The following is a 27,666-nucleotide window of genomic DNA, read 5'->3' as shown; positions in this document are numbered from 1 at the left end:
AATTCCACACAATTCCCATTACCAGAACACCGTATCCCATCCCCTTCCTTGAAAGCTTTCCAATTCTTTACCCCTCTGAGAGTGTGGACCCAGGTTATTATGGGGTGCAGAAGGTAGAAGGTCTGGCTTCTGGAACCTATCCTTACACCGGTCCTTGCGCTTTGCGCTACCACCCGACCTCCTGGAACCTATTCTTAACTGAACTTTGCATCATTTTAATTGAACACACACTTGTTGGAAAAGTAATGGCGTATTTTTCTATGCTTACTGTGCAGAAATACATCATGACTTTTCCTACAGCTCAATATATGCAGTCAGGCCAGAGCCTACCTTTTCATTTACAAAGAGGCAGAGAGAGGAGGAAAGACACCACAGTATCAGACCTTCCCCGCGCCCATGTCTTGGCACTCCTACGTGGCACCAGGGCTCTGACCTGGGCCACTCGAAAGGCAAGGTACACCCCCTACTGTGGGAACCGTGTCTCGGCCTCTAACAGACTCTACTTTCTTCTTCCCAAATTCCTCCGTGTTTGCAAGTTTCATTAAAAAAATATTTATTTGGGTCACTTCATATGAGATAGAGATTTCAGAGAGAGAGACCACAGTGCCATGTGATACTGAGTATCAAACCAGGACCCACAGATAGGTAAGCCTTGCTCTCTTATCAGCTGAGCTAGTTATGTGGCCACAAAAGTTTTTTTTTTTTTTTAATTAAATAATTGGTTATTATGAGAGTGGTAGAGAGAAAGAAGGACAGGGAGGGAGGGAGAGAAAGACACCAGAGCACTGCTCAGCTTTGGCATGTGGTAGTGCCAAGGATTGAACCTGTAGTCTCTAGAGACTCAGGTGTGCAAGTTGGTGGCCTAACAGGCTGAACCAGCTCCCCAGTCCTAGAATTTTAAAAACTTTATTTTAATGTGAGAGATACAGAGAGAAAGAGACAGACCAGAGCACTGCTCAGCTCTGGCTTATGGTGGTACTAGGTATTGAACCTGGGATTATGGAGCCTCAAACATGAAGGCCTTTCGCAGAATCACTAATCACTATGCTGTCTCCCTGACCGCCCTAGAAAGTTTTTTTTTTTTCCCTCCAGGGTTATCTCTAGGACTCTGCACTACGAATCCATTGCTCCTGGAGGCTGTTTTTTCCCTTTTGTTGCCCTTGATTTGTATCATTGTTGTTGGATACAACAGATAGAAATCGAGAGAGGAGGGGGAGAGAGAAATGGACACCTGCAGACCTGCTTCACCACCTGTGAAGCGACCCCCCTGTAGTTGGGGAGAAATCGAGAGAGGAGGGGGAGAGAGAGATGGATACCTGCAGACCTGCTTCACCGCCTGTGAAGCGACCCCTTGTACTTGGGGAGCCGGGGGCTCAAACCTGGATCCTTATGTCCTTGCGCTTCACTCCACGTGTACTTAACTGGCTGCGCCACTGCCCAGCTGCCCCCTAGAAAGTTTTTTAAGTCGATGTCTAACACTATGCAGCTTAGATTTACTGGGTCTCTCCGTGTGTGCGTGTGTACTGGTATATACTTAAGTGTTTATGAGTAAACATACAAACTTTACTCATATCCTGTAAAATGCTTCTGAGAAGAATATGAAAGGGAATACACGAAGCAAGAACGCCAATGTAATAATAGCTGTTGAAGACAAGGCAGCTGATGGAGAAAATGGAACTCATCAAATAACCCCCACTATGTTACTTAATTCAATTTCACCCTCCTATCTATCTTTTGATTGTGGGGAGAGGATTCAAGAAATCATGTCTCCGCTTTTCCAATTGGTCGCGGTTGAGCCTTGGAGATAGGGGGCGTTAGAGGGAGACTGCAAAGCTGGAGGAGACCCAAGGATTTACACTCCCTTCTGTTCTTTGTTCCCTCCTATCAGATTCCTGTTTCACAAACATACCCACCCCAGGAGTATTACTTCTTCCCTGCACCAGAGGCGCCTTGCTACGGTTGAATCCAGTTTGCAGGTTGACAAAAACCGTTCCCATCAGCCACTCTCCCATAAGAAAAACCGGCATGAGGTAAGCGGCGCCCCCTTTTCCCAGCTCTGCACCCCGGCTCCGTGGAACCCTCCCTCCAAGCTTCACTAAGTCAGCCAAGAATCCTTCATTGAAAACACAAACATCTAATTGCACGAGTTTACTTTACCCTGGAAAGGCAGTTATTCAGAAACCACTGCTAATCTTGATGGCCTCCTCTTTCTTCCTCCCCAGAGGCAACTGCTGGATCATTTACATGTGCCCTTCTACATCAATCTGCTTACTGACACATACATGGAATTATTTCATAGGAGTTTGGGTTTTAAAGTATGCATGACTTTTTACAAGTTGCTCTATTCACTGAAGGGGGGGCGGTCATTCTGTATTGTGACACGTAGACCTACCTCACTCTTTTTAACTCTTGCATAATATTCCCCAGTGTGCCTCTGCCATTGTTTATCTTGCTGTTGCCATCTGCTCACTAATTGCAAAATTCTGTGATTAATATCCATGTCCGTGTCTTTACTTAGGAGTATTCCTCTAGGGTAGATACAGAATAGTTAGAACTTCTAGTTCAGAGCTGGTACAGATTTTAAAACTTGAAATAGAAGTTTAAAATGTGTCCTTTATTGGAGTCCTAACTTTCATGTGTGCTCAGCTGGCTCCAGTGATCTTCCTACTACTGGGCTCCTTGTAGCTATCTTAGCCTTTGTTTCCTATGGCGCATTGCTCTGAGCTCCCTGAGTATTTACAGAAGATAACAGGGACGGCAACAAGAGTTCACTTGGATAGTGTGCTACTTTGGTAGGTGCACGACTCAGGTTCCAGCCTGGCTCCCACAGCACCGAAGGACGCCACCGGGCACCTTGCGATCTGCTCAGGATGCCTTCAGAGTGACAGCAGTGCCTGTGATACACAATTGAGAACCTACAGAGGCTGTGGGAGTGCGCTGGGTTTTGAGCCCCAGTGGCAACCTCTAGAAATAATTAGGTGCCTTTGGTGGGGCTCAGAGAACCTTGTTTGAGCTGGTAGCTAGGCAATTAGGTTCTATCCAGCTTCTCGTTTTTGTTTTCAAATTTATTTTTAGTCATGATTTATTTATTTACACCAGAGCACTGCTCAGCTCTGGTTTATGGTGGTGCAGGGGATTGAACCTGGGACTTTGGAGCTTCAGGCGTGAGAGTCTCTTTGCATAACCATTATGCTATCTACCCCCGCCTTTTATTTATTTATTTATTTTTTAAGAATGTATTTATTTATTCATGAGAAAGATAGGCAGAGAGAGAATGAACCAGACATCACTCTGGTACATGTGCTGCCGGGGAGTGAACTCGGGACCTCACCCCAGAGTCCTTGTGCTGGTCCTTGCATTTCGAAATAAGTCCACTTAACCCGGTGCGCTACCGCCTGATCTCCCCCGCCCCCATTGGTTTGTTTGTTTGTCTGTTTTTACCAGAGCACTGTTCAGCTCTGGATTGTGGTGGTACCGGGGATTGAACCTGGGACTTTGCGTTTATTTTTGATTTTTGTCTTCCTTGCAATTGGGTTTATATCATTGAAGATGCCTATAAAATGTAGATGGTAAAGAGTGCTGCCAATATTTTCCTCTAGGTATTTGATAGCTTCTGGTCTAACATCTAGGTCCTTGATCCATTTGGAGTTTACTTTTGTGTGTGGTAAACTGTTGTGATTCCGTTTCATTTTTCTGCACTTTTCAATCCAATTTTTCCAACACCATTTGTTGGAGAGGCTCTCCTTTCCATTTAACAGTTGGAGTCCCCTTGTCAAAAATAAGATGACCTGGACAGACAACCCCACCAATGTGTCCTGGAGCTCCAATTCCCCAGAGCCCCACCCTACTAGGGAAAGAGAGAGGCAGGCTGGGAGTATGGATCGACCAGGCAACCCCCATGTTCAGCGGGGAAGCAATTACAGAAGCCAGACCTTCCACCCTCTGCAACCCACAATGACCCTGGGTCCATACTCCCAGAGAGATAAAGAATAGGAAAGCTATCAGGGGAGGGGATGGGATATGGAGATCTGGTGGTGGGAACTGTGTGGAGTTGTACCCCTCTTATCCTATGGTTTTGTCAGTGTTCCCTTTTTATAAATAAAATTTTTTAAAAATTAGATGACCATAGGTTTGGGGGCGTATTTCTGCGCTTTCAATTCAGTTGCACTAATTTTGATCATTACTTCAATTTCTTTAGCTGTGATTGACCTGTTCATGTTTTCTAGTTCCTCTTGGTTCATGTTTCAATTTTTTTTCCCATGTTTCAATTCTTATTCTTATTTTTATTTTTTTACCTGAGCACTTCAGTTCTGGCTGATAAGGGTGTAGAGGATTGAACCTGGGACTTCGGAACTGCAGGCATGAGAGCCTGTTTGCATAATAATTATGCTATCGGGAGTCGGGCTGTAGCGCAGCGGGTTAAGCGCAGGTGGCATACAAAGCACAAGGACCGGCATACGGATCCCGGTTCGAACCCCGGCTCCCCACCTGCAGGGGAGTCGCTTCACAGGTGGTGAAGCAGGTCTGCAGGTGTCTATCTTTCTCTCCTCCTCTCTGTCTTCCCCTCCCTCTCTCCATTTCTCTCTGTCCTATCCAACAATGACAACAACAATAATAACTACAACAATAAAACAACAAGGGCAACAAAAGGGAATAAATAAATAAAATAAATATTAAAAAAAAAGAAAAAAATTATGCTATCTATATATTTTACTTATTTATTTATCAATGAGAGAGATAGGAAGAGAGAGAGAGAGAAAGAACCAGACTGTGTGTGTGTGTGTGTGTGTGTGTGTGTGTGTGTGTGTGTGTGTGTGAAATGATAGGAGAAAGAAAGAGCCAGACATCACTCTGGTGCATATGCTGCCCGGGATTGAACTTAGGACCTTATGCTTGAGAGTCCAATGCTTGTTTGTTTATATTTAAAGTGAGTTTCTCACAGCTAACAAATAGTTGGACTTTTTTTCTGAAATGGAGTCTAAAGTACTGCACCACCATCCATGATGTTCTATTTTTTATATTTATTTATTTTTAGTGAAAGAGAGAATGAACAGACTAGAGTACTTACTACTCGGGCTGCTCTGGCAATTGAATGTCGGACTTTGTGCTTCTAAGTCCTTTGGTCCACCAACGTGCCACCCCCTTGGCTGCTCTATACTTTTTTTTTAAATATTTTATTTTATTTATTTATTCCCTTTTGTTGCCCTTGTTGTTTTATTGTTGTAGTTATTATTGTCGTCGTTGTTGGATAGGACAGAGAGAAACAGAGAGAGGAGGGGAAGACAGAGAGGGGGAGAGAAAGAGAGACACCTGCAGACCTGCTTCACCACCTGTGAAGCGACTCCCCTGCAGGTGGGGAGCCGGGTTCGAACCGGGATCCTTATGCCGGTCCTTGTGCTTTGTGCCACCTGCGCTTAACCCGACTCCCACTTTTTTTTTTTTAAGAATTTATTTATTTATTCATAAATAGGAGGAGAGAAAGAACCAGCCATCACTCTGGTACATGTGCTGCCAGGGATCGAACTCAAGACCTCATGCTTGAGAGTCTAGTGCGTTAGCAACTGCGCCACCACCCGGACCACTGCTCTATACTTTTTAAAAGGACTATTTATAAAAAATAGATGATAGAGGGAGTTGGGTGGTAGCGCAGTGGGTTAAGCGCAGGTGGAGCAAAGCGCAAGGACCTGTGTCAGGATCCGGGTTGGAGTCCCCGGCTACCCACCTGCAGGGGAGTCGCTTCACAGGCAGTGAAGCAGGTCTGCAGGTGTCTATCTTTCTCTCCCCTTCTCTGTCTTCCCCTCCTCTCTCCATTTCTCTCTGTCCTATCCAACAATGACATCAACAACAATAAAACAACAAGGGCAACAAAAGGGAATAAATATTTTTTAAAAAATTTTAAATAGATGCTAGAGAAGTCTGGGAGATGGCACAATGGATAAAGTCTCTCTCTCTCTCACTCTCTCTCTCTCTCTCTGTTTTCCAGAGTGCTCAGCTCTGATTTATGATGGTGTAGGGATTGAACCTGGGACTTTGAACCCTCAGACATGAGAGTTTTTTTTTTCCTTTGTTGGGGGATTGTTTTACATTCAATAATAAATACAACACTTTGTACGTGCATAAGATTTCTCAGTTTTCCATATGAGAGTCTCTTTTTGCATAACCATTCTGCTATCTATCCCTGTCCAAGTGTTGGACTCTCAAGCATGAGATCCTGAGCTTAGTCCCTGGCACAACATACACTAGAGTTGTGCTCTCGTATGTATGTCCTCTCTGTCTCTCTCTTTCTCTCAGATCAGTGACTAAATAACTATTTAAAAATGTTGAAGGAAATAATGCAAAAATGAAAGTGGCTATTGGTTTTGAAGATGGGAAAATTTTTTTAATGATTTTTATTTATTGGATAGAGACAGCCAGAAATCAAGAGGGAAGGGGATTGATGGAGAGGGAGAGAAACAGAGAGATATCTGCAGCTCTACTTCACCACTCGCAAAGCTTTCCCCCTGCAGGTGGGGACCGGGGGCTTGGGCTTGAACCCAGGATCTTGCTCACTGTAACATGTGCGGGTAACCTGGTGCGCCACCACCCAGCCCTGGGAAAATCTTTTTTTCTCCCACTTGCCAGACATTTTGTAACACCATTATGTCACATTTACAGTACTTTTGGTCTGTAACACACAAGCAGGCTTCATTTCTATTTATTTTATTATTATTATTTCTTTTTTATTGCCTCCAAGGTTGTAGTTGGGGCTTGGTGCCGGCACTAGGAACCCACTGCTCCTGGAGGTCATTTTCCCCCTCTTTATCCTCCCTATTTTTATTCGATAGGAGAGGGAGAAGGAAGAAATGAGAAGGAAGATAGAAAGGGAGAAAGAACAAAAGATAACTGCTGACCTCCTTTGCCACTTGTGAAGTACCCGCTGCCCATGGGGAATGAGTGGAGGTTCAAACCCAGGCCCTTGCACCAGTCTTTGCACATAGTACTATGTGCACTTAACCGAGTGCACCACCTCCCCTCCCTTATATTTCTCTCTCTTTTTAAAAACATTTTGTCCTGCTTTATACATCTTTCTTTTTTAATTTTTTATATTTATTTATTTTCCCTTTTGTTGACCTTGTTTTTTTTTATTGTTGTTGTAGTTATTATTGTTGTTACTAATGTTGTCATTGTTAGATAGGACAGAGAGAAATGGAGAGAAGATGGGAAGACAGAGAAGGGTTGAGAAAGACAGACACCTGCAGACCTGCTTCACCACCTGTGAAGCAACTCCCCTGCAGGTGGGGATCCGGGGGCTTGAACCGGGATCCTTACACAGTCCTTGCGCTTAGTGCCATGTGCACTTAACTCGCTGTGCTACCACCCAACTCCCTACTTCTTAAATATTGATTAATTGACCGATTGAAAGTGAACGGGGGCCGGGGGCGGCTGGGGAGACAGACAGTATAATGGTTATACAAAAGACCTTCATGCCTGAGGCTTTGAGGTCCTGGGTTCAATCCCCAGCACCACCATAAAACCAGAGTGGAGCAGTGCTCTGGTCTTTCGCCTGTCTCTCTGTATTTCTCTGTCATTAAAAGATGCAAACCCCCCACATACTCCAGAGAAAAATCCTGCTTCACCGCTTGCAAAGCAACCCACCTTGCAGGCCGGGTGCTGGAACCGGGATTCTTAAGCCCGTCCTTGAGCTTCGCACTATGTGCACTTAACCAGGTGTGCTACCACCCAGCGTCTCTCTCATTAAAATAAAATAAAATAAAATAGGGCAGGGGTAGATAGCATAATGGTTATGCAAAGATACTCTAGTGCCTGAGGCTCCAAAGTCCCAGGTTCAATCCCCCATACCACCAAAAGCTGGAGCTGAGCAGTGCTCTGGTAAAAAAAAAAAAAAAAATCAGTAAAATAAAATTTTTTATATATATATATATATTTTTTTTTTTTAAGAGAGAGAGGAGTGAACTAGAGACGACTCGAGCACAGGCTAGGGGCACTCACATTTGCAAACTCTGCACTTGACTGCGGGAGTTACCTCCTGGGCTGTTTGTAGCTTCTGGAGCCCAAATTAGGCAAACTGTTAAGTGGCAAGTCATTCAACAGAATGGTGCTTAGATAAGGTCTGTTTCTATTGGCGACACTACTGGTTTACGCTAGTTCTAGCACACATTTAAAAGCTATCATATGCCACTATTTTGATATGCAGTCTCGTGTGCTGAAGGACTTGTCCAAGCAGAAAATACTGGCTGATTTTGGAAACAATATAGTGCTTGTGTCAGCTAGGAGAGAGTGGTACAGCTCCAAAGAGTAGTACCTTCTGCAAGCTGCCACTTGAGCCTACAGACTGTAGTGCAGAGAGGTGATGTTAGCTGCAGGATTTAGGTAAACTCTAGCTTAAAACAAAAATGAGAGAGTGGTCCAGGAGGTGGTGCAGTGATGAGGCTTTGGACTCTGGGGCATGAGGACCTGAGTACAATCCCCGGCAGCACATGTGCCAGAGTGATGTCTGGTTCTTTCTCTCTCCTCCTATTTTTCTCATTAATAAATAAATAAAAATCTTTAAAGAAATGAGAGAGAGAGAGAGAGAGAGAGAGAGAGGAAATTGATGCTAAAGAGCTGACAAAAATCACCACTTGAAATTTTCTTTAAAAGAATACATTTAGGGTTAAGCACACGTGGCACAAAGTGCAAGAACCGGTGTAAGGATCCCAGTTCAAGCCCCCGGCTCCCCACCTGTAGGAGAGTTGCTTCACAATCGGTGAAACAGGTCTGCAGGTGTCTATCTTTCTCTCCCCCTCTCTGTCTTCCCCTTCTCTCTCTATTTCTTTCTGTCCTATTCAACAACAGTGACATTAACAACAATAATAACTACAACAACAATAAGAACAAGGGCAACAAAAAGGAAATAAATATTTAAAAAATAATAATAATTCATTTAAGTGGATTGGCAAAATAGTCCATGTGCTCTAGCCAGATTCAAGTGTGGCCTCCACTGTGCTGAATGAAGGAAACTGTAGGGTGTTCCTCCCTCTCCTCTCTTCCCTCTCTCCTCTTTCCCTCTCCCACTCTCCCTCTCTCTGCCTCTATCTGAAAAAGACAGCCCGGAGCAGTGAAATACTGGAGATGATCAGTAAAGAAAAGGAAAAAGAAAAAAGAATAAATTTCAAAGGCTACGTGAGTTCCTGGGTTTGAGTTCCACTACTACATGGGAGCAAAATAATACTGGGGGTGGCTCCACGGATGGTGGAGCAGTACAGTCTCTGTTTCTCTGTTCTCTTCCCCTCAGAGAGACACACAGAGAGAGAATGGTGCAAAGGGGGTAGGAGACAGCTCACCTAGTAGAGTGCACAGTTTATTATGCCTGATGACAACGAGGGTTCCCTGATTTGAATCACTAGCCGCCACACAGGAGCACCGTGTGAAGGGGAAGCTTCATGACTGCTGGAGTGGCGCTTCAGTGTCTTCTCTCTCTCTCTTTTTTTCTTTCTTTCTTTCTTTCTTTCTTTCTTTCTTTCTTTCTTTCTTTCTTTATTTTTATTTAAGAAAGGATAAATTAACAAAACCATAGGGTAGGAGGGGTACAACTCCACACAATTTCTCTCTCTCTTTCTGTCTCTCATTTTCTATCTGGAAAAAAGAAAATATAGGGTAGAGGAGACAACATAAAAGCTTATGTAAAAAGACTTTCGTGCCTGAGGCTCCAAAGTCCCAAGACCTCCAAAAGCCAGAGCTGACCAGTGCTTTGGTAAGAAAAGAAAAGGTGGGGGAGGGTTGGGGAATAGTGGCACACCTAGTTGAGCACACACATTACCATGCATAAGGATCTCGGTTCAAGTCCCCAGTTCCTAGTCCAGCTCCTACTTGATGAGTGATGGAACAGTGCTGCGGGTATCTCTGTTTCTTTCTCCATATCTCCCCTTTCCCTCTCAATTTCTCCCTTTCTCTCTCTCTCTCTCTGTGTGTGTGTGTGTGTGTGTGTGTGTGTGTATATATATATCCAATAATAATAAAAAAGAAAGCAAACTGCTTAAAATCCCATTGGAAGAAAGAAAGAGAGAAAGAAAGGAAGAAAGAAAGAAAACAGGAAGGAAGGAAGGAAGGAAGGAAGGAAGGAAAAGAAAGAAAGAAAGAAAGAAAGAAAGGAAGGAAGGAGACATAAAGAATCTGCCAGGAATGGTGGGATCACATAGACATTAGTAGTGGTAGTGGTAATCTGCAGTAGATTCACTGGTGATAGCTTTTTAATTTGAATGCGTTGTATCATCCTCTCTTGCTTCTAGAAGGTGCTGTCTGCAACAGCAGTCAGGTCATTCCTCTGCTGGTTCCAGATGACTTAGAGAAACTATTTTTTAAAAAATATTTATTTATTTTCCCTTTTGTTGCCCTTGTTGTCTTTTTATTGTTGTTGTAGTTATTATTGTTGTTATTGATGTTGTCGTCGTTGGATAGGACAGAGAGAAATGGAGAGAGGAGGGGAAGACAGAAAGGGGAAAAGAAAGACAGACACCTGCAGACCTGCTTCACCGTCTGTGAAGCGACTCCCTTGCAGGTGGGAAGACGGGGGCTCGAACTGGGATCCTTATGCCGGTCCTTGTGCTTTGCACCACGTGCACTTAACCCGCTGTGCTACCGCCTGGATCCCGAGAAACTATTTTAATTACCAAGAATAATTTAGGACCTTAATTTTTTTTTTTTTTTTTTTACCAGAGCACTGCTCAGCTCTGGTTTATGGAGGTGCAGGGGATTGAACCTGGGACTTTAGAGCCTCAGACATGGCAGTCTGTTTGCCTAACCATTATGCTATCTACCCCTGTACAGGACCTTAATATTTTAACATTTTCCTAAAATGTTCAAAATAATTGTCTCTAGAGTGAGGATGTAAATAATCCTCTGATTTTGTTTATATGGCTGATTTGACTGACACCTTTTTTTTTTCTTTTCTTCTCCCTCCCGCCCCCCCACACTTCCCACAATTACATGACAGCTTCTGTCTGCAGTGTCATGTTCTAATACAGTGAAGTCCAAATTAATAATGTTTCAGTGTATGAATTAGTAGCAAATGAGCACATTTGATTATGAGTTTATAGGTATTTACTTGTTTTTCCCTGAGATATGCAGTAATATTTCCAAATTAGAGTTGACATTCAAGAGACTTTAGTAAAAAGAAGAGTTAGTTGAAAAGGCTTTTGTTTGCTAGTCTTCCTAAAACAAACCGGGCAAGAAACAGTAGGAGGATGGTCTGGGAGGTGGTACAGTGGATAAAGCACGGGACTCTTTTATTTATTTATTTATTTATTCATTTATTTTCCTTTTTTGTTGCCCTTGTTGTTTTTATCATTGTTGTGGTTATTACTGTTGTTGTTGTCAGATCAGACAGAGAGAAATGGAGAAAGGAGGGGAAGACAGAGAGGAGAGAAACAGACACCTGCAGACCTGCTTCACCGCCTGTGAAGCGGACCCCCCCCCCTTCAGGTGGGGGAGCCGGGGGCTCGAACTGGGATCCTTAAGCCAGTCCTGGACTTTCGTGCCATGTGCGCTGAACCCGCTGCGCTACAGCCCGACCTTCAAGCACAGAACTCTTAAGCAGGAGGTCCTGAGTTCAATCCCCGGCAGCGCATGTACCAGAGTGATGGCTGGTTCTTTCTCTCTCTCCTCCTGTCTTTTTCGTTAATAAACAAATAATATATTTTTAAAAACAGTAGGAGGGAGTGCTAAAGCAGACAGCAAGATGGAACTGAGACTTCACCAGGCTGCCATCTTGTAGAGAAAAAAGAAGGGACAGTCTTGCTGACTTGCTGTCTGACTTGAGTTGCCAAATGGTTGCCCAGGTGACTGCAGCGCAATTCTGATTGTGAAAATGGTTGAGACTATGAGATTGGCACTGCTGTCTATAGTTAAATCACAACACTTAGGGTTCAGCTAGGTAAAACCTGGACATTTTGAAAACTGACACATGGACAGAACGGAACTCTATCACTCTTAAAGATTTAGCCTAGCATTGGGATTGAGACAGAATTAGCCCAAAATCCTGCTGAGGAAATTCGTCTATGCCACAAGCCAGTGCTGGGAAAATACATTCAGTACTTCTTTTTTCTTTTTATTATTATTCATTCTTGTTGTTGTTGGGGCTTCACTGGGCTGACTTTTTCAGATGGGACAGGGATTGGGGGTGGGGAGACACACACACACACGGGTAGACACCACAATAATGCTTTTTCCTTCAAACCTGAGATGGACAGTACTTGTCAAGTCTAAAACGAAATGAGCAAGATGGTGGTAGGAAAATAAATTTAAATGATCTGATTTATTTTGCACTTTGGTGGTTTACCTTAAACATATAAAGCAGAACCCTTCGGATTTTAAATAAATCCCCAAGATATAAACATTTTAGAGTAGTAGTCCTCTATGAGGTGGTGAAGTAGATAAAGCATTGGGTTCTCAAGCATGAGGTCCAGAGTTCAGTACCTGGCAGCACCTGTGCCAGAGTAATATCTGATTCTTTCTCTCTCTCCTCCTAGTTTTGTCATTAATAAATCAATGAGATCTTTTTTAAAAAGCAATATTTATTTTATTTTTATTTTTATTTTTAATTTTTTACCAGAGCACTATTCAGCTCTGGTTTATGGTGGTGCGGGGAATTGAACCTGAGACTTTGGAGCCTCAGGCATGAGTCTGTTTGCATAACTTTTATGCTATCTACCCCCACCCGCAAGATTGATTTCCAAAAAAAAAAAAATCTAGAGTAAAATGACTGAATCCTTGATAAGCTGTGACTTGAAAATGAGTCAGTTGCAGAGCGGTTTTTCCCAGAGCAGGACAGACACTTAATTTAAAAAGCATGTTTGTTCTAGGATCTGATGTTTACAATTCAATGAAATATCCAACAGCAATAGCATTTTACACCTGTGACCTTTTTTTTTTTTTTTTTTTTTTTTTTTTTTTTTTTTTTTTTTTTTTTTTATCCCTGGCTCTGTCCTTGGTGTATTGTATAGGAAGAGGGAATGGGGTCATTTGTTCAGATTTGTAGTATTTTTATATTAAAAATACTGGCGACTGAGATACAGCTTACTGGGTGGGGCATGTCCCATGCTGTGTGTGCAGTCCAGGTTTGGATTCTGGCACCATACGGGAGTACCGTGACACTGAAAAAAGCCCAAGGACTGTGGTGTCACTTCTGTCTCTAAATGAAAAGATGGGCTTGGCTTGGGAGCAGCGGGGTCTTCTATGCACAAGGTGCAGGTTCTGCCCACCCCACCACATATATATATTCATTGCAGACTTTTCTAATTCTGTTTATTCTCAAAGTCTTCCCCAGGGGGACATAAAATCGAAGCTCTCTCTTCTTTTTATTAGTTTGGCCATTCAGCCAGAAGATGTTTTCACAGGTAGTCTATAGGACTTCTTTGAATTCTGGAGCCTTGAAAGTATTCAATAATATCAATTTACCTAGGAAATTGTCTGTTCTTTAAGATAAGTATCCCAGTAAATAATGAGTTTCCTTATCAAGCACTTTAGGATGAAAAATGAGTGCAATGGGAAATTTTAGAAGGAAATGTAATATAATAAGGTTTTGCCCTACTAAGGCAGAACCAGGAAGTAGAAAGTTACAATTTAAAACTACAGGACAGAGGTTACTGAAAGAGAAATGAAAACGAAATAAGGAAGACCTAGACTGTGTGAACTTTAATTTGAAGAGCTGCTTTGTGTGATTGAGCCTGGTTCTTTTGTTTGTTTTTTAATATTTATTTATATTTATTTTCCCCTTTTTGTTGCCCTAGTTGGTTTTTATTGTTGTCGTAGTTATTATTGTTGTTGATGTTGTTGTTAGATAGGACAGAGAGAAATGGAGAAAGGAGGGGAAGACAGAGAGGGGGAGAGAAAGACAGACACCTGCAGACCTGCTTCACCGCCTGTGAAGGGACTCCCCTGCAGGTGGGGAGCCGGGGGCTCAAACCCGGATCATTACGCCAGTCCTTGGGAGTAGTGCCATGTGCGTTTAACCAGCTACGCTACCTCTGACTCCCTGTTTGTTTGTTTTTTGTTTTTGCCTCCAGGGTTATCGCTGGGGCTCTGTGCCTGCTCTAATAATCCACTGCTCCTGGAGATCATTTTCCCTAATTTTGTTGCCCTTGTTCTTATTGTTATTGCTGTTGTTGTTGTTGGATAGGACAGAGAGAAATGGAGAGAGGAGGGGAAGACAGAGAGGAAGAGAAAGACGGACACCTGCAGACCTGCTTCACGACTTGTGAAGCGATCCCTCCTGCAGGTGGGGAGCCAGGGGCTCGAACTGGAATCCTTATGCTGGTCCTTGTACTTCGCACCGTATGGTGTGTGCTTAACCCACTGCACTACCGCCGGACCCCGTTTTTTTTTTTAATGTTGTATTTAAAAAATTCTAATTTCATTTAATTATTTGACACCATGGTTATTACTGGAGCTCAGTGCCTGCATGACTGCACTGCTCCTGGTGACCTTTTTTATTTTTATTTTTTAAATGGAGGGTAAGTAAGAGTGATAGAGAAAGAGGAGTAGGAGAGAGAGACCTGCAGCACTGCTTCACCATTGGTGAAGCTTCGTACCTGAAGATAGAGCGTTTACCATACTAAAGGACCCAGGCTCAGTCCCTTGGGTTCCTACCTGCAGGAGAGAAGCTTCATAAGTGGTAGAGCACTGCTGCAGTGCTACAGATTTTTTTTTTCTCTCTCTCTCTCTCTCTTTCAGAAAAGAAAAATGGAAAAAAAATGCTCTTGAGTATGGTGGAGGTATGTGCAGGCACAATGCCCCAGTGATAAACTTGGTGGCGAAATAGATCAACCTGCTGGTGGGACTATAATTTATAGGCTAAAACATATTATAAAAAAAATTGCCCACTTTTGAAGAAAAGTTTGAGGTGGGTGGATAGCATAATGATTATGTAAAGAGATTCACATGCCTGAGGTTCCGAAGTTCCAGGCTCAGTCCCCCACACCACCATAGTCCAGAGTGGAGCAGTGCTCTAAAAAAAAGGGGGGACTAAGTGGAGGTGTTCTGGGTTGAGCACACACACAATATCACATACAAAGACCCGGATTCAAGCCCCTGGTCCCCATCTGGAGGGGGGAAAGCTTTGCCAGCAGTGAGGCAGTGTTGCAGGTTTCTTTCCTATGTTCTCCTTCCCTCTCACTTTGTCTGTATCCAATCAATACTTTTTAAAAAGTGTGGTAAAATATATGGCATAAAATTGACCATTACAAGTATTTAAATTTTATTATCTTTATTTATTAATTGGATAGAGAGAACCAGAAATCGAGAGGGAAGGGGGGGATAGAGAGGAAGAGAGACAGAGAGACACCTGCAGCACTGCTTCACCACTTGTGAAGCTTTCCCCTGCAGGTGGGGACCAGGGACTCGAACCTGGGTCCTTGTGCATTGTAACATGTGCACTCAACCAGGTGCCACCACCTGGCTCCTCAAGCATTTTTTTTTTTTAAGAATTTGTTTATTTATTCATCAGAAAGATAGGCAGAGAGAGAAAGAACCAGATACCACTCTGGCACATGTGCTGCCAGGGATTGAACTCAGGACCTCATGGTTGAGAATCCTATGCTTTATCCACTGTGCCACCTCCCGGACCACTCTCAAGCATTTTTTTTTTCAAGCATTTTTTAAGTGTACTATTTTTTGACTTTACAATACCCACAATGTTGTGAAACCACCACCATTTTCTACTTTGAGAACCTTTTCATCATCCTAAAAAAAAAAAAAAAAAAAACATTATAGTATCTATCCTCTAAACAGTATCATCCCAAGAGCTGGGGAGGTGGCACAGTGGGTAAACAAATAACTTGCCACAAATAACATGCCGTTCTCCCTTCCCTTACCCCTAGTAACCTCTATTCTACTTCTTATATGTGGAATCACATAATGTGTGACCTTTTTGTATCTGGCTGCTCTCACCTAGCATCAAATTTCCATGCTCTATCCATGAGTTTGAATTAAGGTTCGATGTGTGGCCTTTGTGTGCAGATAGATACCATGTTTTGTTTCCCCCTTGAACTAGTGATGACCTTTTAGATTGCTTCTACATGTTGACAATTGTCAGTAATGTTGCTGTGAACATGGATGATGAAGTATGTGAATTCTTCCTTTCAATTTTTATTGCTTTATCTACACATAGGAGTGGAGTTGCTGGGTCCTATGGTAATTTTGTTTAACTGCTTGAAAAAATGGTGGTAGTGTTTGCTACAGTGCTGTCCCATTTTACGTGCCAATGGCTCCACATCCTTATTAACATTTGCTGGTTTTCATGTTTGTGATGATAACTATTCTTGTGTGTAAAGTGGTATCTTATTTTTTCATTATGTTTTTAAATATATTTTAAATATTTATTTATTTACTAATGAGAAAGAAAGGAGGAGAGAGAGAGAGAGAGAGAGAGAGAGCGCCTGACATCACTGTGGTTGGTACATGTGCCGCTGGGGATTGAACTCTGGACCTCATAGTTTATCCACTTTGATCTGCATTTCCCTAGGGCATCTTTTTGAGTACTCACTGTACAAAAAGCTTGCTAGGATTCTCATAAAGACTGGGTTGACCTTGTAGAGTAGTTTGGAGACTCTGGCAATATATAACAATATTATCTTTTTGTCTTTGGATGTAGGCTATTTGTGTGTGTGTGTGTGTGTGTGTGTGTTTCACTTATCTTTGCTTTCCACAGTGTTTTGGAGTTTTCAGTGTGGGAGTTTTTCACTGATTTTGTGAAATCTCTTGTTGACGCTATGGAAAATAGAATTGTTTTAATTTCATTTTGGGATTGTTCATTGTTTATACAAACAGAATTGATTTTAAAGTATTGATCAGATGTCCTACAACCTTGCTAAACTCATTTATTTCCTATAATAATTTCTTCATTGTGTATTCCCTAAGATTTTCTGGCTACAAGACTATATGTAGTCTAACCTATATGCCTTTTTTTTTTTTTTTTCTTTTCCTGGTGCTGGCTTGATTCTCAAGTGCAATATTGAATAGAATTGGTGAAAGTAGACTTCCTGGTTATGGATGCACATTGAAACAGTTAAAAGCCCTGTGTTCAACACTTATCATCCAGTCAGGTGATCTTGGACAACTCACCCTTTCTGTTCCCTTATCTAGGCTCAATGGTTACAGGGTCTATAATGACTACTTCACAGGTATCTGAGCATTGAAACAAAACAATTTCTCACTTAACAAACCTACAGTTTACATGGGTGGTAGTATATACTTTCCAGGAGTTCATGAGCTAGTGGAGAAGACAAGCCATTTATAGAAAGTCATAAAACAAGGTTAAATGTGCTATGAATTACTAGAACTATTTATTTTTTGGCTTAGATACCTTATCAGGCAATTATTTTGAGGTGAAAATTTGTTCGGTCTAATGTTGTACAGAGATGGTTTTAAAACTTAAGACAGTAGTAATGAGTTCTCACTGTGTCACCCTAAATTAGCTTACGTTCCATTTTAACCACCCTTGATTATAAATTAATGTAATCATAGTATAATGAAATGCAGCCCTGTCCTATACAAAAGGAATAATCTTGCCATGATTTTTGCATACAGTTTGGTGTCCAGAAGCTTTTTTTTTCTTTTTTTTTTTTTTTTAGTCAAAAGGAGAGCGGTGGCAAATTAAGAACAATTTCTTTTTGGAGCATTCAAGGTAGACAGTATGGATGTATTCCAATCCATTTATTTCAGATTACCCTGATAAACCTGCACGTTGTTGTAGAAAATATTTCACAAGACATAGTGAACTGAACAGAATTGTGCTGATGATTTGACAAAATGTTAATCTTGCTACATCCAGCACTCCCTTGTCGCTATGCGGTCCAGCTCTCTGTATTATTATTTTGTTTTATTATTATTATTTCTTTCCAAATTTGCTTTAAGGGCTCCTGTAAGTCAAAAGGAGGTCGGTGCCAGTCAGGCAGGCTGTGAGGAAGCCCAAATGCTTTCGGGTACTGATGCTGCAGGATCATGTGAATGATTTTTCTCAGAGCCCCTCCTTCCTAGGGTGGGGAGAAGGCTCCGCGCTCCTAACCCCCCCTCCTCGCTGCAGGAGATAGCCACACCTTCCCCCTATCGGCGCGGAGCAGGTGGCCACCCTCCCGCGACCTCACAGGGTTGCCACCCGCAGCTCCCCGCCCCGGGAGGCTGACTCGGTTCACTGGCTTGGTCAGCTGTGCAGCCGAGACCCCCAGGCACCCGGGGTGCGACCGCCCAGCGCGTGGTCCTGGGATCTCATCTTTCCACCACCCTTCCCCCCACAATCCCGGAAAGGGGGGTGGTGATGGTGGTGGGAGTGACGTCATCATCCGGGTACTCGTCGGCGGCGGAGCCACGGTTCACAAAGGAACAAAAACAAGCTGCTCCGCTCCCACACTGAGCGACGCGGTCTGCGGCTCCCTTTGTTAACCCTGTCGTGGCCACGCACTCGGCCAATCCCCGCCTCCCGGCTCCCTCATCAGCGTGGCACGCCACAGGCCCTTTTCTTTCTCCCTCTTTCCCCCACTTCTCGTCCTTGAGAGCCACCTCTGCTTTCGCACCGCTCCCGTAGCACAGGGGCTATGGGGACACGCTTCCAACTCGTTAGCGGGACACTGGAGGGGTGGGCCGAACCGGCACTGCGTGCACAATCTCTACCGCATTGTCACCCCCGCCCCTCCCGAGTTCCCAGCAGCTCTGGCCCGGCCCATCTTCCCCAGCGGCACGCACCACCCTCCCAGGTTCCACCGCCCCGAGTGGAGGGGGTGAAGTGGGAGAAGCTGAAGGCGCAGCTGAGCGAGAAGGGGGTGGGGGAGGAAGACGGTTGAGAGGGCGGGGCCTGTGAGGGGCGGGGTTTGACGGGGGCGGGGACCCTCAGGGCTTTGGGCGGCGCTGGGGCTAGTGGGAGTCTGCGCCGCCGCGTTGCTGCTGCCGCCGCCGCCGCTGCTGTTGCCGCCGCTATCGCCGCTGCTACAGGCCAAGCGGGTTTTTTTTTTTTTTTCTTTTTGGGTTTGCTGGGTCCGCCATATTGACGAGGACGGGCTTCCGCGGCTGCGGAAGCTAGTCTCCGCCGCCGCCGGAGCTGCAACTTTCCCTGCACCCGGCTTGTCCGGGTCTCTGAGGAACAGAGCCCCTCCCCGCCCGGCTCTGAGCCAAGCCTCGCGGGAGCCCGCCGCTGCCGCCTCTCTCTCGCGGGAGGCGGCCGGTTCAGCGCCCGGTGCTCGAGACTCGGCGCCGGGAGCGAGCCAAGCCAGGCTGCCGCAAAGCGACCAGGCCTGAAGCGGGGACTCGGGCGGCCGCCGGAGGAAGGTGAAGCCGCCGCTGCGGGAGGAGGAGCAGTAGGAGGTGACGCAGGAGAAACGCACCGCCCGGAGCCTGTCTGAGCTCTGTGAGCGCCCCAGCCCGCGGGGAGTAGGGGGAAGAAGCAGCCGCCGGCTGCGGAGGAGGAGGAGGAGGAGGAGGAGGCGGGCGCGGCGCGGAGGGAGTCCCAGTGTCCCCGTACAACCCCCTCGGCACACTTGTTCGGCCGTCCACCCCGGGCCTGGGATGCACCCAGGGTCGGCTTGGCCCCGGCACTGAGCGTCTTTGCTGCCCGCCTGCCGCCTCCCGCCTCTGCGAGTCCTGGTTCTGAAGACAAGACGCCTGGGTCGTGCGGTGAGTGGCCTCCCGCGCCGGGACAGACAGCTGGATTTCGGGCAGGGGGGGAGGGCGAGGGGGTGGTGCGGCTGTGCGGCGCCTCCCCGGGCGACCAGCGGCTTCCCTGCTCCGCGCTCCGCAGGGGGCTGGGCCAGCTGGGGGGGGCGCAGGGGCCCCCCCTGTCCCGGGAGCGTGTCGGAGTGTTTTGGACTGGAAGGGAAAATGGCTGACGGCTCCGTCCCTCCCCCTCCTCCCCCTTCCCGTCCTGTCTGGGGCCGAGGAGGAGGAGGAGGAGGAGGGGGAGGAGGGGAGGAGGAGGAGGAGGCGGCGGCGGCTGGAGGCTCCCGGCGCGACTTGCAGCCCCCGCATCCGCAGCTGGGGACCGGGTTGCCTCGCGGGGGGCTGAGCGCCTCGAGTCTCTTATCTCCCCCCCCGCCCCCCCCCCCCGCCCCTCTTCCCCCCGGAGTGTCGGGCGCGCTCGCCACGGCTCTCGCCAGTCTCGTTCCACTTGACACCAAACGCCATTACTGAGGTAGAGTGATTTAGAGACAGAGCTAGGCCTCGGCAGCGCCGGGGCCAAAGCGGGGCCAGCGACGGGGTCGCCTCCCCCACCCCCTGGGCCCCTGTGGTCCGCCAGTCCGAGCCGGGTTATCGGCCTCCTACACCCCCGCCCCCCTCTCGGTCACCTCCCCACCCCCTTCGTTTTTGGAGGGCCGAAGCCTAGAAAAATATTTTGATGCAAGGGGTCGCTTCTGAGCTGCCTTGGGACCACCCACACCCCCCCCCCCTTTGTAGATTTAACTGTCCCCTGCAAAATAAATAAATAAATAAATAAACCCCCTTCCCCAACAACAATAAAACCCCAACCAGCATATATGTTGAGTTTGACAATGAAGACCCTTTCAGATTCTTGTCATGTGAAGCCTCGAAAAGCCTGAGTGGCTTTTCATTCATTGTGAAATCTTAAGAGTTTCAGAGCAGGTGGATGCGTGTTTTCTAAAACAACGATTGCATAGATACTGTGACGGGTGGAATCTCCACAGGAATTTTGCAGCTTTCCAACAGCCTGCTTAAATGAAGCATCTGTCTGTCTGCCTCTTCTTGCTCTTTGAAAGTTCTATAGCTCGGAAGGTTTGGTTTTTCTATCATCCCGTTTACAGGTGTGTGTGTGTTTGTGCATTAACTGAATGAGATGGAAATGTTGGTTAAATATGCCTGTGCTTTTTGGGGGTGTGGGGGGTAAATCTTTGTAGCATTTTTTTTTTTTTTGAACCTGTGAGCCTCCTAAAAATCCGTGATACCTTTAATCGGAGGAAATACCGGGGGTGCTGCATTAATTACTCTTTTTAGCAAATAGGTGACCCTTCTCGGACCTCATCGCCTATTTATTCAGTGTTTACATGGTAAGGAGTCAAACAAATGAGCTATGACTACCTTGGCTTTCTTAATACACTTGAACTTAAACATAGAGACTGCACGCACTAGATCCCACTGGCCTACTGATTACGTGGGCTGCCATTTTGGTTTCAGCAAATGCCGTCCAAGTTCTTAAAGATTTATATATTGCATATACTGAGTTGTTGACTTGTTTTCTCTTCTCGGTGTAAAAACCCCTTTGCTTTATCATGCTTGTAACTTTACCACTAACCCTTTTTGAGTTCTATTGTCTCAGTGTCTGGGTAGACAGAAGGAAAGCTGAAGCGCCTGGAACTGGTGTACTTTAAAGGTGAACCCAAAATCTATCTGAGATCTTGGTATGTTACATTTTCTCTTCTTTTAACAATAGATATATACTACAGGAAATATTTCTCCCTACTCTCTAACCTATATTTTGGGTACATTTTGCTGTTGCACGAATTTATTTTAACGGTCTTGTGCCCGTTCCTTTTGTTTGCTGACGTCTGTAATTTCTGGGAGAATATTTCTAGCGAGACTAAACACAGCAAGAACAGTATGTGTGAAATTCTAGATTTTTCAGAAAGTGACTTTGAAGTGAAGATACATACACCTTTCGCCAAATTACTGGCATCTCTTCCACACTTTTGTTTTATCAGTAGAATACTCAGGTAGGATTTACTTTGGGTCTTTATTATGGTATCTTGAAATATTTCTTCTGACATCTCAAAATAAGAGATTTCAAGGATAGCTCAGGAAAAGACATTTTCTCGACATGGTGTTTGTGGTTTCTTAAAAAAATTAGTGCCACTAATTTTGTAGTCGTTGGGTTCTTAGTACTTTATTGAAAAGAAGCAATTTATCCATTTAATCTAGCTTTTATTTACTAAGATCAATTTAAAGTTTTTTTTTACTTTGGTTTCAGAATTTTAACAGTGAAACCATCCGGTTTAAGTCAGGTTAAAGAAAGTTTTTGTGTGTATGTTAAAAGGATTAGCCCTCTTTTCTAAGTATTTTGGATAATAACTTTGACAAAATTTTAGGTCACCAAGCTGATTTTTTTTGTTGTTGTTTTGTTGATTCAAAAAGTAATCCTTTTATGATAGCCTGCGCTGTGTTTTGTCATGTTGATATGTTTTCTGCATCTTTTTCAAAAATAGAAAAAAAAATTTTAGTTTCATTTCATTCTTTAAGCAACTGTATCTTTCAAAACCCTAACAATTTACAGCTTCTTTATGTCTAAAATAAAGTCTAACATGTAAGGAAGGGTAAGTGGATTGATCCTTTACCCTGATTGCACAGTAGGATCATTTGGGGGCCTTGGGGGGGAAGCCTGGGTTCCGCTCCTAGAAACTGACTAATAGGTCTGATATGGGGCCTGGGTAAAGATGTTTTAGAAGCACGGGGTGATTTTCGTAAGCAGAATTGAAAACCACTTCTCAGCTGCTTTCTGGGTGTTATACAACTTTAAGGTTGTATAATGGTTTTCCTCAACCGTTACCAGCATAATTGTTACATATTGAATATTATTGTGCCAACACTAAAAAATTTCCACTTTGGACCTATGTAGGTAGTTTTGTCTCCATTATTCAGAGGAGGAGTGGAGGTCTTCTAGACTTATCTAAGAGTGCTTTCACTACTGTACTGCATTAGTGAAATGACACTGATTACTATTTACCAAAACCATTTGCAACTTTTGATTTATCTTCTGTACTAAAGTAGTTTCAGATTGAAATACTGAAAATCATGACATTGGTGGGGGCCATATATGTATGGTGGGGCTCCTGGTTCTATCCTCAGTGGGGCATATATATTAGAGTGGTGACTGGCTTCTCATGAAATTAATTTGTAAACAGTGTGGTAATAATCTGCACCTTAGGAAATAGCTCGGTATCTCGGTTGGTGAAGAGAAAGACTAAACAAAAGTAATCCTTTAAAATACTAGGTATCATATAAACCTAATATGAGAACGCTGTTTCATTTAGTTTAAAATCAACTTAATTTTCACAAAGCCTTTAACCTTTTAAAACTTCCCTTTTCTTTTTTGTAGCATTGCTTGTTGGTTTTATAGAATGAAGAAACTCAACAACAGCTTTATTTAGTGCTTATTTCTAAAATTTTATTCCACTGAGCTAAATTCTATATCAAGGGCTACAGTGAGTTCCTAGGAAGCCTGCTGCCTGCTATATAGAATCATGCAGTCTCTGTGGCACAGAATTTGTCAAGTGGACGATAATGTCCTTGAAATCTTTCATTAAAACATAAAAAAGACTTCCTAACATTTCTACTAACGAGACATTTGGATATATTATTACCACTGAATAGAAAGTGATGACCAATTAAATATATTTTTAAGGAATGAGCTGTCATAAGACAAGTATCTAATCTGCATATTTTCTTATCATGCCTGTACTAGTCTCACGGCTTCACAACACACACACATACTGTATCTACGTTCAACAGCAAATGGCTAAATTTGTTACCGGCTAACAATGATTTTCCTCTATTTCTTTATCTCTCTCTTCCCCCTCTTTATTTTTTTACAGGGTTTATTTACTTATGAGAGAGATGAGGAAAGACTAACCGGAGTATCACTCTGACCTATGCGATGCTGGGAATTGAACTCAGGACCTCATGCTTGAGGGTCTAACACTTAAAACCACTGCATCACCTCCTGAGCCACCTAACAGCAATTTTCTGCCTCAGCTGTGTATGAGAATCACCTGTAGGGCATTTATTTCTTCTCTCCCCAAAATGTATTTGCCTAGGTCCTACTCTGGAGATCATAATTGAGTAGGTCTGGGGAAGGAGCTGAACATTAAAAAAAAAAAAAGGCTAGACAAATAATTCTACTATGCAACTAGGGTTTGTTTTGCTTAATATTCATTTTAGGCAAAGGGGAGATCTTAAATTTGGTGTCCTGATCTCGAGCAGTAATATTCTTCCTTGGGTTTAGTTTTCTTGGTCACACTGCCAAAAGATCTTGACACAAATATAGAGGAAAGTTAGGCTACTGCATTAATAGTTGGGAGAGACTGAAATTTCATGTATGTAGACGGCATGTAAATAGACTCATTATCCCTTACTAAACACCTTAGAATTGTGGTTCAAGCTCTAGTACTAGCATTATTAATATCATCAGTAAGGTATTTCTGTTTCATCCAGTAAACATTTGTGGGGCACATACTATATGCCATACACTATTTCAGAAATTAACTACCGTAATTATGATATATGAAGTGAAGGCCATTGGACTGACCTATTGCAAATGCCCTTCCTAGCTCTAATATTGTCTTTATTGTACCTTATAGAAGATTGAATCAACTTATGACTGTTATCTTACATGTATTAACTATTTCTTTTTTTAAATACTTGTTTATTCCCTTTTGTTACCCTTGTTGTTTTATTGTTGTAGTTATTACTGTTGTTGAGTATTAACTATTTCTAAAGGAAGCCATTAGAGGCTTCCTTTAACCTTTCAGTTTAAGTAGAATAGAATTTCAGTGTGAATTTAGGTCTTCTCCAGTGAACCCAAATGCCAGATACAGTAGAAATGAGTTCTTCTGGAATTATTGCATTATGGTTTTAGGCATACATCCATCTAGTTATAATGTAGTGCCCAGGAGTGGACACCAGGGCTTGCACCGTAATCACTGAGGGGCTTGCCTAGCCCAAATTTCTATTCCTTAATTTTCAGAGAGAGAAGGAACACCACAGCACTGGTTCTATCCACGTGCCATTGGGGCTTGAACCCAAAGCTTTGCTTGCACTGTGTGAGCTCTCTTCTGACCCCTTGCTTTTAGTTTTTTGAATAGAACTTACATACTCTTGTATGACCTCCTTTTCTATATTATTGCTTTGATACACTGACTTTTTTGTACTGGAATTTTGATTAATTATGCCTCCAAATTCAGTTTAAGTTGTTGGCATTCATCTGATCACACTCAATGTCCTAAGTTACTGCTATATTTCTAGCACTTAGAAAAATGTCCAGCATTTAGTAATTCTTTTATTTGTTGGGTGAATAGTCAGCTCACCATATAATTGGTGTGAGTTCTATTTTTCTTTGCGTTTTTGTTAATCCTCCTCATTACATGGAACAGCTTGACTTAATCTAATAATCCTTTTATGATGAGTACTCTTGGAAGGGATCTTAAATCTAGTCAGACTCATTTTTCAGATGAGAAGCACGGCTCAGAAAGTAACTTGACTAAGGTATTATGTCCATACTACCTTCTATATGAAGCTATTTCCATATCTAATGAATCATATTTATTAAAATCTCTGAATTCCACTACCTTTGTCGCCACTCTTACTTTGTAGCCACACTTACATCTTTCCCTGGTAGTAGATAATATGGTCAGGTGTTTCTTTTTCTCCCATTTTGTGTATTAGCATATTGCAGGGCTGGGGAGCCTGCATGATGGTTATACAAAGACTTTTCATGCCAGAGGCTCTGAGTCCCCAGCTCTCTCCCCAGGCTGTCCCCAGTACCACCATAATCCAGAGCTGAGCAGTTTTCTGGTGTCTTGTCTCTTTCTGTGTGTTTCTCATTGAAATAAAATTAAAAGGAACACATTAGAAGTACAGCTTATTGTTTCCCTGTAAACAGAATCCAAGGGCATATTTGACTCTAATATCTGCTTATACAAAACTGATCTATTGTCATTAGGGTTTTTTTTTTTTTTCTCCCCAGAGCACTGCTCAGCCCTGGTTTTTGGTGGTGTACGGGATTGAACCTGGTATTTCAGAGCTTCAGTCATGAGAGTTTCTGTGCATAACCATCATGCTATCGACCCCCACCCTCATTACTTTATTCTTCAGCTGTGTTAGCACTGAGCACTTGGCGCATGTTGAACAACTATTATCAAAGGAATTGTTTTCCTTGTACTGATTTTGGAATTTAAAGTTGTATTCCATGTTACCAAATTGATTGAAAATGTTCTTGTATAAAATCTATTCTCAGCTGTTGGTTATATGAAAACGGGCTGGATTTGTGCCTGTGATCATCGTTTATCATGTCCTAATTTAGAATAGTGGCTCTCAAACATGAAGGACTCACTGGAACAAATCCCCTTTCCCAAGAGTTTGGTGCAGTGTGTATGGAATAGGGTCCAAGAATATGTATTTATAGGGCAGGGGTAGATAGCATAATGGTTTTGAAAAGAGACTTTCATGCCTGAGGCTCCAAACTCACAGGTTCAATAGACTGCACCACTATAAGCCAGAGCTGAGCAGTGCTCTGGTTTAAAAAAAAAAAAAAAAAAAAGTATTTCTACAAAGTTCCCGTTGCAGAATTGCAAGTTTAGAAATGAATTCTAGTGGCATAGTGGGGTAGAGTGCCCAATTTGAAGGCACAAATTCCCGAGTTCTCTCCTTCTTGTTAAAAAATAATGAATTCCAAATACCTAACTTCAGATTTGCCACTTTAAATAATTTAATTTGATTTAAATAATTCAGGTTTGCCACTTTGCCTAATCTTCCTTGAGACATTTTGTATTTTATTGTAAATCCAACAATCGCATGTTAAATGCCTATTATGTGTTAGTTATCTTACCAGGTAAGGGTAACATTGGTGAGCAAAACAGAATTGCCCCGTTCATTTGCCACGAAACCTTTGTCAACGAGACAAAGAGAACCATTTTGAAAGCAGGCAAGTGGTAGTTGAATGCCATGTTAAAGGAAGGCTAAATTGGGATGAGGCAATACCATACTATATTTTATTTCAGGTCTAACAGGATAATACTCTGTGTACGTGAATCTTCAGACCCCCAAAATTTTAAACACTTAAGCCAGTTTATTTGATGGAAAGCTTTCTAAATATTTATATGTATTCTTTCATAATATGATTATGAAATTAAATTAATAAAAATGTAGATAGCATCAAGTGATAAAAGCAAAACTCCTCACTTCTGATAATTTCATCATGCAGAAAAGCAACTTAAATCAGATGTCAGTTACATATTTGGTATACTAAGTCGTATTACTCCTTGTCCTCTTAAAATACTTTACTTATTTATTGGCTAGAGACAGAAATCACGAGGGAAGAGAAAGACAAACCTGCAGTACTGTTTTGTGAAGCTTCCCCCCCTGCAGGTGGGCCCCTGGGGCTTGAACTCTGGTCCTTGTGCCCTCTAAAGTGTACTCAACCAGGTGCACCACTGTCCAGCCTCTATCTCTTGTCCTCCTGCCTCTGTTTACTCTTGTAGGACTTGAGTCTCCTACCTCAGAGACATCCTCCTCTTTGTCCTCTGTGGCCATTGAGGTTTACAGGATGACAGCCAAGCCCTCAAGAGTCTTTTTAAGGATAAATTTATACTGATAAGGGAAATAGCCATTTGAATCACATTAATTTCTATCAGAGTCTCAGGCATGAGAGTCTTTGCATAACCATTATGCTATCTACCTTGCCACCCCAGGGGTTGTTCTTTGTGTGTGTGGAGTGACCTAGTCATTGTCCCTTCTCTCGCCTCCTCCCCCCTTCCCCACTCCACCCCCACTTCCCTTTCAGTTAGAGGAAGACTGAGAGGGAGAGCTGAGTTCAGACAGAGGGAGCCAGAGAAAGGGAGAGGTACTAGAGCACTGTTGCATCGGTGGTGCTTCCTCTGGTGATTCTCCTGTGTGGTGCCAAAGGCAAATCCGATGCTTCTC

The 27,666-nt window shown here is 43.4% G+C and overlaps 1 protein-coding gene across 4 annotated transcripts in view; it reads left to right on the top strand.

Moving 5' to 3' along the window:
- Positions 1-1,925: 1,925 nt before the first annotated feature.
- The window catches only part of USP9X (ubiquitin specific peptidase 9 X-linked), a 106,568-nt gene continuing 80,827 nt past the window's right edge, over positions 1,926-27,666 (top strand). For 3 of the 4 annotated variants that reach the window (XM_007521105.3, XM_060182596.1, XM_016187266.2), the window contains exon 1: positions 18,881-19,638. The gene's annotated coding sequence lies outside the window, so the exon portion shown is untranslated. Of the gene's footprint in view, positions 2,031-18,880; positions 19,639-27,666 lie in introns of those variants that run through there. The other variant, XM_060182595.1, reaches the window with a different exon arrangement.

Source organism: Erinaceus europaeus, chromosome X (genome assembly GCF_950295315.1).
Source record: "Erinaceus europaeus chromosome X, mEriEur2.1, whole genome shotgun sequence".
Classification (NCBI taxonomy): Eukaryota; Metazoa; Chordata; class Mammalia; order Eulipotyphla; family Erinaceidae; genus Erinaceus; species Erinaceus europaeus.
Note: the sequence above shows the minus strand (reverse complement) of the source record. Positions and strands in the feature narration are given on the sequence as shown.